Source organism: Panicum virgatum, chromosome 2K, assembly GCF_016808335.1.
Source record: "Panicum virgatum strain AP13 chromosome 2K, P.virgatum_v5, whole genome shotgun sequence".
Taxonomy (NCBI): domain Eukaryota; kingdom Viridiplantae; phylum Streptophyta; class Magnoliopsida; order Poales; family Poaceae; genus Panicum; species Panicum virgatum.
Genome location: NC_053137.1, coordinates 33,073,173 through 33,087,696, shown reverse-complemented (window position 1 = coordinate 33,087,696; position 14,524 = coordinate 33,073,173).

The following is a 14,524-nucleotide window of genomic DNA, read 5'->3' as shown; positions in this document are numbered from 1 at the left end:
ATCTAAATAATCCACTCCAGAAATTTGCGGCTGGGGATAGGCGGAGGGCCGAGGGCCGAAGGCGAAGGGCTCAAAGCCGAGGGCCGGAGGCGCACTGGGGCGAACGCGGAGCCGGGGGGATGTGGGCTTAGGGCGAGCTATGAGCAGAGACGGAGAGAATGATTCTTTTGCATTTTGGGCTTCCTTGCTAGGCTTTATTGAATTGGGTCCATAAGTTGTATATGATACTCTCTCCATGTCAAAATAACCAAGAAGGTTGCAAATAACTCAGGAACTTTGTCTAGTTAACCAAGAAGGTTGCAAATAACTATCAAAAAAAGAAGGTTGCAAATACAGATTCATGTACAATATTTGACGTGATCCATCAAAAGATGAGCATACTATTCATGCACATAGAAAAGCAGAGTAGTGTTTTACTTTTTCTGCTTTCAAAACTGTGCCTTTCATAAAAAAAATTCATGAGCGGGATATGTACAAATATGGACTAATAAGAATTAATAACTCATGATGGTTTACTTACAATTCACAGGTATATGATGCCTAATGCCTTGCTAACATTTACTACATTCGACAATTGCCAGAATTCTGGTAAAAATTATCTACATAGTTATTGTTCCACAATGCTAGATCAGTGATCCATCTATTAGTAGTACCTTAATTTCTTCTGGTAGCATGTTACTGCTCAACCTTTAAATAAATTACTTCAAAGCTCAAGACGCTGAAAACAATAATTAGCTCCTGATCATAGTCATTCATCAATCGATTCTAACACTATCAGATCCTCCATGTCCAATGCGGTGCGCAATACCAATAATACGATGAAAGACGAATTTTTTTTACAACAGCTTGCTAGTATACCAATGTGCGCGCGGAGTGGAGGCCGGGGGCGGCGAAGACGAGGGTGGCGGACGTCAACGGCGGCGGCGCTCGCAGGGACGACGGCGCTCGGTGACGTGGGCTCGCGCGGCGGGGCTCTGGGCGGCAACGTCGACGGCGGCGGTGCTCGGGGAGCTCGAGCGGTGGGGGGAGCAGGGGAACGGACGGCGGGAGGGAGGAAGGGCGAAGGAGGGAGGAAGCTAGGAAATATATGGGGGGGGGACTTTTGTCCCGGGTGAAGCCACCACCCGGGACAAAAGGACCTTTTGTCCCGGGTGGTGGCTTCACCCGGGACAAAAGTCCCCCCCTTTTGTCCCGGGTGAAGCCACCACCCGGGACAAAAGGTCCTTTTGTCCCGGGTGGTGGATTCACCCGGGACAAAAGGGGTTTTTGGGCGGGCCGGGAAAATTCCCAGCCCGCGGCCCACCTTTAGTCCCGGGTAGATCTACCACCCGGGACAAAAGGGGCCTGTTTTCCCTCGTTCCCGCCTAATGTTATGTTTGTTTTTGTTTTTTTTTACTTCTCTTTTAAAATTGGCTTTCATTTGTTAATTCAGTTAATAAAATTATGATTCCAAAAATTATGGAACAAAATTTCTTATCTCTATATAAACTTGATACACGCAACAAAAATAATTAATTTTCATTCAAGTGATTGGGTCAATGAAATATCTAACTTTTTTGAAATCATTTTTGTTATTTTGACCATGCAAAAATATATTAGGTGAATTTTTTTTTTCAAACTGTTGCTTTTCGATAGAAAGTGGATTCTATCACGATATTAACGTTTAAAAAGTGAATTTTAGATAAAATTAAGCAATTTCATGATATTAATGAGTAGTGTGTGAGTTTGAGAGATAGTGTGTGTTAGTGAGATTGTGTGTGTTAGTGAGAGAGTATAGTGTGTTAATGTGAATGTAATTTCATGAAATAAATAAAATTAGTTGAGTAATCCATTATTGAATGAAAATTATAATTGAGTCTAGTAATTAAGTGAAAAATATATAAAATAATATAAATAACACATAAAGTATAATTGTACAGTACATATATAATAAAAGTATTCGAATTGCGATTATGTTTTTATACAATAATATAAAATGATTCAAGTACATGAAGGATTAGCGGTAACAGACTTTCTCTTCACAAATGTCCCTTGATTATGATCACGGCGCAAGTATGGAGCATCATCATTGGCTAGCAGGATGCATGGATCAGCATTTACTTCGAAAGGTGGAATGGCAACAAAATTATTATATTCTTCTGAAAAGTCTGTCTTGTCCTCCACTCCAACGATGTTTCTCTTTCCTGATAGAACTATGTGTCGCTTAGGCTCATCCTTTTGCTTGTTGATCCCCTTCTTTGGCTTGCTGGACATGTCCTTAATGTAGAAAACCTGAGCGACATCCTGGGCTAGGACAAATGGCTCGTCTCTATACCCAAGATTGTTGAGATCAACTATTGTCATCCCATACTCATCTTTTGTTACCCCTCCTCCAGATAGCTTAACCCATTGGCAATGAAATAGAGGCACCTTGAAATTGGGACCGTAATCCAGCTCCCATATCTCTTCAATGTAGCCGTAATATGTGTCTTTTTTTCCATTATTGTCCGTGGCATCCATACGAACACCGCTGTTTTGGTTGGTACTCTTTTTATCTTGGGCTATCGTATAAAATGTGTTTCCATTTATCTCGTACCCTTGGTATGTTAAGATATTCCAAGATGGTCCCCTAGCCAATAAGAACAGTTGTTCACTTATATCCATGTTATGCATTAGATGCTTCCGCAACCAGCTGCAGAAAGTGTTCATGTGCTCACGTGTAATCCATGCCTCAGACTTTTCCGGGAAATTGGAGAGCAGAATTTTCTTGTGTTCCTCGATATATGGGTCAACCAAGGATGATTGTTGAAGAACCGTATAATGCGCTTTCTTGAATGAGAAATCATCTGTGCAGACATAAGATTTCTTTCCTAATGTACCCTTTCCAGTTAGTCTCCCCTCATATCGCGATTCAGGGACTCCAATCGGTTTAAGGTCATCAATAAAGTCAACACAAAAGTCAATGACCTCCTCAGTTCCGTAGGCACTAGCGATGCTTCCTTCTGGACGAGCTCTATTACGAACACATTTCTTGAGTACCCCCATGAACCTTTCGAATGGGAACATGTTGTGTAGAAATACTGGTCCGAGAATATCAATCTCTTTGACAAGGTGCACTAGAAGATGTGTCATGATGTTGAAGAAAGATGGTGGAAATATCAGCTCAAAGCCAACAAGACATTGCACCACATCGTTTTGCAGCTTTATCAAATTCTCCGGGTCAATTATCTTCTGAGAAACAGCGTTGAGGAAGGCACATATCTTCACTATGGTTAACTGGACGTTATCAGGCAGAATCCCCCACAGCACAACCGGAAGAAGTTCGGTCATAAGCACATGGCAGTCATGGGACTTGAGATTTGTAAATTTCTTCTCTGCCAAATTTAAGATTCCTTTTATATTGGATGAGTATCCAGATGGAACCTTTATACTGCTCAAGCAGTCAAACATGGTTTCTTTCTCTTCCTTGCTAAGAGTATAGCTGGCAGGACTTAAGTATTGTCGTCCATTATCTCGCTGTTGTGGATGTAAGGCATCTCGTTCTTCCATACGTTGCAATTCTTGACGTGCTTCTACTGTATCTTTTGTCTTTCCGTACACTCCCAAGAATGCTATCAGGTTGACGCAAAAATTCTTCGTGAGGTGCATCACATCAATTGCATGACGAACATCTAAGACTTCCCAATATGGTAGCTCCCAAAATATAGATTTCTTCTTCCACATGGGCGCCATTCTGTTTTCGTTCGGAACAGGTTGGCTACCAGATCCCTTTCCAAAAACAACTTCTAGATCTTTTACCATGTTGAAGACGTCTTTACCACTACGGTGCATCGGTTTTGTTCGGTGGTCCGCTTGGCCTTTGAAATGCTTGCCCTTCTTTTGTACCGCATGCCTGATGGGAAGAAACCGACAATGACCCATGTATACAACCTTCTTACAGTGAGTCAACCATATATTATCGGTATCATCTAAACAGTGTGTGCCTGCTTTGTATCCCTTGTTCGAATGTCCTGACAAGTTACTAAGAGCAGGCCAGTCATTGATCGTTACGAACAGCAATGCTCGTAGGTTGAAGTTTTCCTGTTTGTATTCATCCCACATCCGTACACCTTCATCGCCCCAGAGCAATAAGAGTTCTTCGACCAATGGTCTTAAGTACACATCAATGTCATTTCCGGGCTGCTTTGGACCCGGGATAAGCACTGGCATCATGATGAACTTTTGTTTCATGCAGAGCCATGGTGGAAGATTGTACAGACAAAGAGTCACAGGCCAAGTGCTATGACCACTGCTCATCTCACCAAAAGGATTCATGCCATCCGTACTCAAACCGAACCTTATGTTTCTCGCATCCAAATCAAATTTAGGGTACGTTCTATCTATTTTTCTCCACTACGACCCATCAGCGGGGTGTCTCAACATCGAGTCTTTCTTGCGTTCCTCTTTGTGCCATCGCATCAACTTAGCATTATCTTTATTTCTAAACAGACGCTTCAAACGTGGTATTATAGGCAAATACCACATGACCTTCGCAGGAACTCTCTTCCGGGGAGGCTCCCCCTCGACATCTCCAGGATCATCTTTTCTAATCTTGTAATGCAATGCACTGCATACGGGACATGCATCCAAATTCTCGTACTCGCCTCGGTAGAGGATGCAGTCGTTGGGGCATGCATGTATCTTTTGCACTTCCAGTCCCAAAGGGCAAACAAGTTGTTTGGCTTCATACGTTGTGGCAGGCAATTCATTGTCCTTAGGAAGCATTTTTTTAACAAGTTTGAGTAATTCACCAAATCCCTTGTCGGATACACCATTTGTCGCCTTCCATTGCAGCAACTCCAAGGTGGTGCCAAGTTTCTTAAATCCATTTTGACAATCTGGGTACAACAACTTATGGTGGTCCTCTAACAACTTCTGGAACTTCAACCTCTCCGTTTCACTCTCACAGTCTGCCTGCACATTGTGCAATGCTTGCCCCAGATCGTCGCTGGGATCATTTTCTGCTACATCTACTTCGGGCTCTTCCATGGGAATATCGTCATCGAATGCACCGATTCCAGCATTCCCGGGAAAGTGGTCGTCAAAATCTTCTTCTTCATTGTCTTCCATGGTAACCCCCTGTTCTCCGTGCTTCGTCCAACAAACATACTTTTTCATGAAACCATTTGCGAAAATATGGTTGTGTAGGATTCTTGAAGATGAGTAATCCTTGTTATTGTTGCAATGAACACACGGGCAGCACATAAAACCATTCTGCTTGTTTGCCTCAGCCACAGACAAAAAATAATGCAGGCCATCAATGAATTCTTTCGAACGTCGGTCAGCATTGTACATCCATTGCCGGTCCATCTGCATTTTAAATAAATCGATTTGAATTCTTTACACGTATCGAATAAATAAAATATATCAAACCTAAATTAAACTAAATGTAACATAACATGAATAATTAAAAGATATGCAATATCCATCATACATCTTGATTAATTAAAAGGGGTACTTAATCCATTACAGAACTTAACAAAGGAGTACTATACATGAAATTTAAAAATTCGGTCAACAACACATAGGTTTTCAACCGTCCTTGCGTTGGAACGCAGAATGTTCTAACGGATTTCTTGCTGGCGCAGAATAAGATGGCGGAGCTGAAACCTCCGAGTTTGGTGGTGACGAACCGTAACGCCGCAATAAATCCTCAAGATCAAACGGAGGTTCCTCGCCCCTTGCCATGCATTCTCTATATTCTTTTTCCAAATAACGGAGCGCTGCCCTATGAAAAGCACTAGGTTTTTTGGACCGACGACCTACTCGAGTTGTGCCCTTCTCTCCAGAAGGACAACGATCACCCCCACCGGCGCCACTCCCTCCAGCTGCTGAAGCCATATTTTACTGAAAAATACCTTTATTTTCCACAAAATTATAAATTCTTACCATTACAAAGCAAAAATTATTTACTATTACAATTACAATGATCAGATTAATAACTCTTGCAAATAACAATGAAATTATATAAAAAAGACGAAATGTATCATTAATCCTCAAGAAATCTCTAATTAATTGAAAGAAATCTCTATAACTTCTAATTACTTTGACACCCTTCAGTTCCAGGAGTACACTCTTTTCAATATCCAGAAACCCTCTAGAAGAAAAATAAACCTTTATTTCTGAAAATGTATATGTCAGTAACCTCAACCCTGCGGTGATGACACTGCCTTTCGGGGGGACACGGTGCGGTACAAGGATGTCACCAATCGGCTAGTCGCAGCACCAACATTTACGATTAATAGGCACAGCACTTGGCACAGGCAGCATGCTCGTTCATATGCTCTCAGTACAACAACGGCATGCTGACTGCGTCAAATGCTGTCTTCTTATCAATCGGAAGTGCTGGTGATGCGACCAACCGATTTGCGACGTCCTTATAGCGCATCGCGTATCCCTGAAAGGTAGTGCCATCACCGTTGGATGGAGATTAACGACGTATACTTGTTTCGAAATAAAGATTTTTTTAGCTTCTAGATGGTTTCAATGTGAGCCTGATTAAATACATCACTAGAGTGTCAAAATAATTCATTCATAATACAAAAAATTCTATAATATACTCATTTCATTAATTCATTAACGAATAAAAAAATCAACTATCCACAATATGGTCATATATACAAGTACATCACATGAAGTATCTACACTCATTCTAAAAATTTCTACTATCCATATACTCATCTAAATCTAAAAGAAAATTACACCTACATATGCAATCTAGCTAGCTAAATGTCCAAGAAATGAGCTAGCTACACATTTTCTCTATTTCTAAAGTATGAAATGAGCTATACAAGCCAAGGAAGAAGAGAAAAACAAGCCCCAAACCTTTAGAGCAGATGGATGGACGGGGAATCAAAGATCTTCACAAATGTGGTGAAGAAATGAGCAAGAACTCCTCTATCCCGAGCCAAGAACAGCAAGAAAACAAGTGAGCTGAATGGCTCGGGCGGGGGGAGAGGGAAGGGGATAAGGGGCGCAAGGTCCTTTTGTCCCGGTTGGAGGCACGAACCGGGACAAAGGGGGGACTTTTGTCCCGGTTGGTGGTTCCAACCGGGACAAAAGGCTACGCGGGCCTTTTGTCCCGGTTGGTGTCTCCAACCGGGACAAAAGGCCCCCGTCCCCCCCGCTGGCCCGGCTAGCCGTTGGACCCGGGACAAAAGCCACCTATTGTCCCGGGCCCAAAGGCTGCCGGGACAAATGGCCAGGAACAAAGGCCTGTTTTGTAGTAGTGTTACCCACCTTAGCTAGGGGCCATTGACCTATCACAAAGGTTTTAACCAGGGCATAAGTCACATAGAGCTAATCCCTTCTCCTTGATCACCCGTTGCTCTCAGCTCTCCTGATGACTATTAGACTAACTAGTGAGGTTTATGCTAAGCCGTTACCCATTCAACGGTCGAGTGGTTTGCACGATAATAGAGTTAGGTGAGATGACACACCAACTTGGTCCTTAGTTGTGACAAGATGGATATCTCCCTTCCTTGCTTAACCACACAGGTACAAGCACACTAATCGGCAAATCACACAAAAATGCCATCCGTCCTGTCTAAACTCATCTTTCGAAATTCCACATTTCTCCCTTCCCACACACACACATTTTCTTTATAAAACAAGTTGTATTGTGTATAATGTCCTAAGCGTTCTAGCAGCGATTAACATCCAAACAAAACACATTCAGACATTAATCTAGGTGGTCAAGGAGTGGTTATAACAAATCAAGGGGTGGCTATCCAACCATGTTTTCAGCAGGCAAAACATATGCAATTTTATAAAACAGGCCAATGGGTTGGGTTTATAAAAACTAGGACAAAATATGCATCAAAGGGTGGAATTGAGCTTGCCGTCTTCAAAGCCTTCTAGGAGGTCCTGATCGAAGTACTGTCCTTCGGACTCGGGGTCGCAGAATTGGTCCTCGTTCGCTTGCTCGCAGTACTACTCGTTGACGGGTTCTCCCTCATTCACACCGCGATCTATGACGCATACAAACAAATGCACAATCAAGAAAAAGAAATAAAGGTTTTATCGTTGAGCTCGAATCGGAAACAATTAAGATATGGAGATAGGAGTAATATTTTTGGACGGTTTCTTAATGGCATGGCCAGAACTATAATAGGAATGGCGTGGTAAAGATTTAGGTCGATCGGAGATTGTTTGGCACATGGAATGATAAGTTAACCGGGTGTTTAGGGTCCAAACAAAGGTCCAGGGACTTATTTGTAATTAGTGAAAGGTCCTGATTGGAATTCTAGAGAGTGTCTGGGTAAATCTAGAAAAAGGTAGGGTCTATTTATAAATTTGTTATATAGTGGAAGGGTCTGTTTTGAAATATAATAAAAGGAAGGGTTTCTTTTGTAAAAGGACTTGAGAGGTGAGAGGGTTCTTTAAGAAATAACGGGAAATGCAGGGGCCTAAAGACAAAAATGCCTTTCTTCTCCCTTTCCCCTCGCTGGGAAATAGGGGAGCGGCACGGGGTTGGCGGCGGTGGCCCTCGCCGGCGGCCTGGGCCTCGGGGGCGGCCGAGATGAGGGGGAAAAGGGAGAGATAGGCTCAAGGGGTCGATCCCCCCCTCGATTTTGGGGAAGGAGGCCCGCAGGGCGGAGATCCATGGCGGCGGGCGGCAGCAGGCGGCGGCGGCCATGGTGGCGCCGCGGTGGGCTCGACGGCGGCCAAGGAGAGGAGGGAGTGTGAGAGGGAGGCGAGGGGGTCCGAATGCACCCCTTACCTTGGGCAGAGGCAGTGCGAGGAGGCGGCTCCGCGGTGGCCGTCGTGCTCGGCGGCTATGGCGGTGGTGGCGGCACCGGGAGCTCGGGGAGGAGGCTAGGGATGGCGGTGGAGGTTGTGGTGATGGCGGAACACGGCGTGGAGGTCTATTTAAGGGCGGGGTAAGGCGGTGGGGCGGTGGCCGCGTTGGTGGCGGCCCGGCGAGCTTCACGGCCGGCCTTAATGGCGTTGGAGCCGGCTCGGCCATCGTGGAGCGGCGTGAGCGCCGAGGGCTTTGACGTGCACGTGGAGGGGGGGACCTGCTGCTACTGTGCTTGTCGCCGCGCGGCTCGAGCGGCGAGGCGGCGGCGCTGTGAGCGAGTAGTGCGCGTACGGCGGCGCGGGCGGCGAGTCGGCCAGGCGAGCACAGGAAGGCGGTGGCGATGCTCTAGTCGACAGACGGCACGGCGAGCGGCGCGGCCGCGTGGAACACGTGATGCTCTCGGGCCTGTGCGCGTGCGGTACGTCGACGGGACGAGTCAGCGGCGAGCGGGCGGCGCGGCGCATTCGGTGCGTCGCGTGTGCTCGTGGGCGGGGCGCGCGCAAGCGGCAGCAGGCGAGTGCGTGGGCAGCAGGCACATGTGTGCCGCGCGTTTGGTCGGCCGGGGCAGAGCGCGCGCGTGGAGCGAGGGCGGGGAGCGGCCGGTGGTGGGCAGCGAGTTGCTCTACAGCGTGCGGTGCGCGGCACGGAGGAAAGGGAGGAGGGAGAGAGAAGGAAAAAGAAAAGAAACGGAAAAAGAAAAGGGGGAGGGAAAAAGAAAAAGAGAGAGAGATAGAGAGAGAAAGAGATATCGACCGGCGGATCTCGCGGCGGCGATCGCGGCCGGACGCGCACGCGCGCCGGTCGGGCGTGATGCGGCGGTCGGCGTTACGCAACGCGCGGAATAGAAAAAAAGAAAGAGACGAGACAGTGATTGATTCGGATGTCGGGACCGGTCTTTCGTGAGATTAGGAGATAGGGCGGGAAGAGTATGAGCTCAACGATAAAAATTATTTTAGCGTGTGATTTAATTTTAGTGAATTTTTCGGGATGTCACAGGAAAACAGTTGAAGCCAAAAGCCGTGGAAGGCATCAAAAGGAAACCCAAAGTATATTATATTCATAGAGAGCTTCTGGCTAAATCCAAAAGGCAAATAAATGTCAATGGTGCGAGTCGGCCTAAAATTCCAAGCAAACAAAATTTGCTCCAATACAAAAATTTCATGATCAGAATCGGCAATGGAATTATTCTCCTATGGCAATGCCGTTTCCGTCTCATGGTTCATATATGCCTATGCCATGTGGACCTTATTACAACATGCCTTATTATTTTTATCCGTCATGGTCTTTTAATTCATATATGTAGTTTCGTCCTAGATACTTTTGTTCAGATTACATTACATACAAGGAATCCGCAATTAATAGGTCACCACCTACCAACAGTTGTGATGAACGCTTATGTACTTGAACAAGTTTTGGAATATGTCATCGGGATTGTCCCGTAGAAGCCTCCAATTACAAGTAATTGGGTCGATGAAGCCGAGGTGAGAGTATCCCTTTCTTCTGCAAGTATGTATCTCCATTCTACATGATACCGAATAAATCAAGAGATCTGTATGTTGACAAAATGCAAAACAATACGTAAGGAGAGTAAAATACTTACAGAACCCACAAGCCGACCATAGAGATGTCGAGGGCCTCCTGATGGAATAGTTGGTAAATTTCTTCCCAGTTTATCCATATAATGGCCTCCCCCCGTAAGAAATCGTCATCTTTAATCTTTGCGCCCTGCATGAAGATGCAATCGGCCATCGCACGCATGTAGTGCTAGTGCAGCTTATACATTTGCGTTGGAAGCACAGACACTACTTCGGGGGGTACAAGAGTTTTGCCGATCTCAAACGTCCATTTGACGACCACATCGGCCTTTGGAATATCTTCTCCCCCTGCAATCTGAGCGGCCGTCAGGTTTGATTCTTTCAAAAATGTAACAAAGTCTTGTTCTTGCGTCGTCTGTCCCACTACGAGAGGCTCTATTGATTGTTTCTTTTGGGCTCCGAGCTGTGGAACATCGGACGACGACGACTTTGATTGTCTCTTCTTTTTCTCAGTAGTTTTGATAATTGTGCGTTCGTAGTCTGAAGGAGGGTCTCTCGGAATGAATTTTCTCTTATTTGCTTCGCACATTCCCTTAAAAAATTTCAAATCTATCGGATTTATGACTTTCTCGGGCTCCGGCTTCGGCTTCGGCTTGAAGTGCTCTTTAACTCTTTCTTGAGTTATCCGATCGCATTCTTCAAGGCTCATGTCCCAGGGTTTAATAGGAGCCTCCTTGGTTTTCTTCTTCTTTTCCTTCTTCTTTGGAGGCTCCCTACCGGTGCAGCTACCTTCTTTGCCGGCGGCCGTTTCTGCTTCTTTGCCGGCGGCGGAGGGGGGTGACCATGGAGGCGACGGTGACGCTTGAGTGTTCATCGGCGCATGAGATGATGGTGATGGAGAATGTGCCGGTGAACCTTGCCGAGACAGTGCTGCCCTTGGGGAGTTTTGCGGAGATGCCGGTCTTGGAGAGGCATGCTGAGATGCCGGTCTTGGTGTTTGATCATCCGACTTTAGGACAATGTAGCGCTTATCCCATAGGATGTAGCCATGAATGGCTTCTGCTAGTGTCCTCTCCCCATCGCCTCCAGGAATATCAAGCTCGAGCGTCTCCCAACCCTGGCACACCTGCTCCACGCCAACTCTTGTGTATCTAGGCGGAATTTGCTACCCGTGGTACACGTCGCCTGGTTCGGTTGGCATGGCGGTACCGTACGCAACAGTGAACATTAAGTTCTTAACGGCAGTCTGCAGGTCACAAGGTGTCTGGTGGGTGATCTCATCCACTGGAAATCGCTGCGGGGCCGATGCTTCAACTGCGGCCTGGATCCCTGTGGGCTCGGCAGCGGCGACGTCTGTGGAAGCGCAGCTGCTTTTCCGCTGAGACATGTGATCGGCTGCGACACTAGGCTCTGGAGGCAACGTTTGCGCTTGCTGTTGCTGGCTCATTGCTACGGCCACTTGGCGTTGAACCTCTTCCTCCAGTCTTTGATCGTGTGACATGAGCCGTTCCTCTAGCCTTCGCAGGTGCTCCCGCTCATCATTCTTTTTTCTTTGCCGGCTTCTATATGAATCAATGTAATCCCTGAACCCATACTTCCACGGAACCACGCCTTTGCCTCTTGTGCGGCCCGGATGCTCTGGATTCCCAAGGGCGTAAGTCAGCTCGTCCCTCTCTCTATCCGGCTGGAATGTTCCCTCGGCCGCTGCTTGTATGGCCTCCTGTAGTCTCTGGGCTGCTCACTGGATGTTTGGCCCATAGATGCAGTCACCAGTCAATGGGTCCAAGCTTCCCCCGTGACCATAAAACCAGGTCCTTGACCTTTCAGGCTAGTTCATGGTCGCAGGTCGGATGCCTCTGTCAAGCAGATCCTGCTCCATCTTCTCCCATTTGGGTACTGCAAGCTTGTAGCCTCCTTGGCCTAGAGTGTGATGGTACACTTTCTTCGAGGCGTTGTCTTTGGCCTTCTGCACCTTCTGAAGCCCAAGCTCTGAAGACTTGTATTCCACAAATGCATCCCAGTGACCCCTGAGCTTTTCGAGCTCGCCGGTAAATACGGGTGTGGTCCCGGTCTTGATATATTTCTTCGTCAAAATTTTCTTGAATGATCGCAGTTGTTCGGCCATCTTACTCAGGGTCCAGTGCTTGCATATCTCTTCGGATTCAGCTGGAACCGTGAAGTTTTTCTTAAGCTCCCGCCAGCACCATTCTTTTTCTCTTTCGGGTACCGCATCCCGTTCCTCGCTTGGATTGGAAGCTTTCCAGAGCCTAAAGCTGATCGGGATGTGGTCCCTGACAATACATCCGGATTGTCTTATGAATTTTTTGGCGGCAGCTTCTGGAGCGATCGGTTCGCCATCTGGACCAACTTCCGTTATAATGAACCGCCCTTCCAGTTTTTTTGTTGGGCCTCGCTTCGTCTTTTTCTGCTGCGACGATGATCCAGACGGCTATAAAAAAACATTCATAGTATTCATATAGATTCAGATGAAAATATGATTGTCACTACAAATAAGTATAGTTTTGATATGTACATTAGCACTTTGTTCAGCAGCAGCGTCATCCTGAATAGATGGTGCCTCAATTCCATCACCGGACATATTCAAATATATGTCGGTATTGCTGCCATCATCAGCTTGTTCAGCGACATCTCCTTGACCTTCACCAATCATATTCAACAGGAACTGTTCGTCTTCCGCGTCTGTGTGTCGCGGGTCCATCGTAACTAAAATATGAATACAAATAAAACCCTTAAAAATTATCTAAATAATCCACTCCAGAAATTTGCGGCTGGGGATAGGCGGAGGGCCGAGGGCCGAAGGCGAAGGGCTCAAAGCCGAGGGCCGGAGGCGCACTGGGGCGAACGCGGAGCCGGGGGGATGTGGGCTTAGGGCGAGCTATGAGCAGAGACTGGAGAGAATGATTCTTTTGCATTTTGGGCTTCCTTGCTAGGCTTTATTGAATTGGGTCCATAAGTTGTATATGATACTCTCTCCATGTCAAAATAACCAAGAAGGTTGCAAATAACTCAGGAACTTTGTCTAGTTAACCAAGAAGGTTGCAAATAACTATCAAAAAAAGAAGGTTGCAAATACAGATTCATGTACAATATTTGACGTGATCCATCAAAAGATGAGCATACTATTCATGCACATAGAAAAGCAGAGTAGTGTTTTACTTTTTCTGCTTTCAAAACTGTGCCTTTCATAAAAAAAATTCATGAGCGGGATATGTACAAATATGGACTAATAAGAATTAATAACTCATGATGGTTTACTTACAATTCACAGGTATATGATGCCTAATGCCTTGCTAACATTTACTACATTCGACAATTGCCAGAATTCTGGTAAAAATTATCTACATAGTTATTGTTCCACAATGCTAGATCAGTGATCCATCTATTAGTAGTACCTTAATTTCTTCTGGTAGCATGTTACTGCTCAACCTTTAAATAAATTACTTCAAAGCTCAAGACGCTGAAAACAATAATTAGCTCCTGATCATAGTCATTCATCAATCGATTCTAACACTATCAGATCCTCCATGTCCAATGCGGTGCGCAATACCAATAATACGATGAAAGACGAATTTTTTTTACAACAGCTTGCTAGTATACCAATGTGCGCGCGGAGTGGAGGCCGGGGGCGGCGAAGACGAGGGTGGCGGACGTCAACGGCGGCGGCGCTCGCAGGGACGACGGCGCTCGGTGACGTGGGCTCGCGCGGCGGGGCTCTGGGCGGCAACGTCGACGGCGGCGGTGCTCGGGGAGCTCGAGCGGTGGGGGGGAGCAGGGGAACGGACGGCGGGAGGGAGGAAGGGCGAAGGAGGGAGGAAGCTAGGAAATATATGGGGGGGGGACTTTTGTCCCGGGTGAAGCCACCACCCGGGACAAAAGGACCTTTTGTCCCGGGTGGTGGCTTCACCCGGGACAAAAGTCCCCCCCTTTTGTCCCGGGTGAAGCCACCACCCGGGACAAAAGGTCCTTTTGTCCCGGGTGGTGGATTCACCCGGGACAAAAGGGGTTTTTGGGCGGGCCGGGAAAATTCCCAGCCCGCGGCCCACCTTTAGTCCCGGGTAGATCTACCACCCGGGACAAAAGGGGCCTGTTTTCCCTCGTTCCCGCCTAATGTTATGTTTGTTTTTGTTTTTTTTTACTTCTCTTTTAA